This window comes from Bison bison, unplaced genomic scaffold, assembly GCF_000754665.1.
Source record: "Bison bison bison isolate TAMUID 2011002044 unplaced genomic scaffold, Bison_UMD1.0 scf7180017864228, whole genome shotgun sequence".
Classification (NCBI taxonomy): domain Eukaryota; kingdom Metazoa; phylum Chordata; class Mammalia; order Artiodactyla; family Bovidae; genus Bison; species Bison bison.
Window position 1 is genome coordinate 5829956 of NW_011494800.1, and position 1692 is coordinate 5831647.

Here is a 1692-nt window from a genome sequence, read left to right on the forward strand (position 1 = left end):
GTATCTCAATGCCTGAGTCTTCCAAGTCCATGCCACGCGTAAGCAGAGCTCTGCCCTGCCTTGTTCCTGATCTCACTCAGATAGAAAATTTCCCCCATAAAACTAGGAAGTTAGCTCTGAACCAATGGGTCAAAGAGTAAATCACAAGAGAAATTAGGAAATACATTGAGACAAATTAAAACAAAAGCACAGCGTTGCAAAATCTATGGGATGCAGCAAATACAACTAAGAGGGAAATGCCTGTATGTTAAAAATGAAGTGAAAGTGAAAGTCGCTCAGCCGTGTCTGACTCTTTGCAGCCCCATGGACTATACAGTCCATGGAATTCTCCAAGCCAGAATACTGGAGTGGGTAGCCGTTCCCTTCTCCAGGGGGATCTTCCTAACCCAGGGATCGAACCCAGGTCTCTTGCATTGCAGGCAGATTCTTTGCCAGCTGAGCCATAAGGGAAGCCCAAGAATACTGGCGTGGGTAGAAAAATCTCAAATCAAAAACCTAAATTTATACCTCAAGAAACTAGAATAATAAGAAAAAGCAAAACCCAAAATTACCAGAAGGAATGACTAATAAAGCCTAGAGCAAAAATAAATAAAATAGAAAAACAAAAGAAAAAAATGACAAAAGTAAGAGTTGGGTTTTTTTAGCCCATTAAATTGTCAAACCTTCAGTTAGACTAAGAGAAAAAAGAGAAAACTCAAAAAACAAGAATCAGAAATGAAAAAGGAGACACTATAACTGGTATCACAGATATAAAATGGATTATAAGAGACTACTTGCAACAATTATATGCTAACAAACTGGATAACCTAAGAGATCAACTTCTGGAAACATACAACCCAGCAAGACTAAATCATGAAGAAATAAAAAACCTAAACAGACTGATAATTAGTATGAGAATTGAATTAGCAATCATAAACCTCCCAACAAAGAAAAGCTCAGGACTAAATGGCTGGAGAATGCTACAGAATATTTAAAGAAGAATTAACATTAGTTTTCAAATTCTTCTCCAAAAGAAAGAGAAGGGAGCCCTTCCAAATTCAACTTATGATTTTAGCATTACCCAGATGCCAAAATTGAACAAAGATACTAAAAGAAAAAAAAATTACAGACTGATACCTCTGATAAATGTTGAGGTAAGAATTCTCAGCAACATACCAGCAAACTGAATTAAATAACACATTGAAAGGATTATACACCATGTCTAAGTGAGATTTATCTCTGGAATGCAAGGATAGTTAAACATACAAAAATCAGTCAATCCAATACATTATATTAACAGAATGAAGGAAAAACTCAGAAGATTACCTCAACTGATGCAGGAAAAGTACTTGACGAAATCCAATACCTTTTCGGGAGAAGGAAATGGCAACCCACTCCAGTATTCTTGCCAGGAGAATCCCATGGACGGAGGAGCCTGATAGGCTACAGTCCATGGGGTCGCGAAGAGTCGGACACAACTGAGCGACTTCACTTCCCCTTTTCACTTTCCTGCATTGGAGAAGGAAATGGCGGCTCTGGTATTCTTGCCTGGAGAATCCCAGAGACAGGGGAGCCTGGGGAGCTGCCATCTATGGGGTTGCACAGAATTGAACACGACTGAGGTGACTTAGCAGCAGCAGCAGCAGCAGTAGCAATACCTTTTCATGAACTTAACAAATCAGCCTTAGAAGGAAATTACCTGAACATAATAAA

General features: G+C 38.9%; 1 protein-coding gene across 2 annotated transcripts in view; it reads right to left on the reverse strand.

The window, feature by feature from the left end:
- LOC104992927 (placenta-specific gene 8 protein-like) overlaps window positions 1–1426 on the reverse strand; it is a 50895-nt gene extending 49469 nt beyond the window's left edge. For both annotated transcript variants that reach the window (XM_010845952.1, XM_010845951.1), the window contains exon 1: window positions 1306–1426. The gene's annotated coding sequence lies outside the window, so the exon portion shown is untranslated. The remainder of the gene's footprint in view (window positions 1–1305) is intronic.
- Between the last annotated feature and the right edge of the window lie 266 nt (window positions 1427–1692).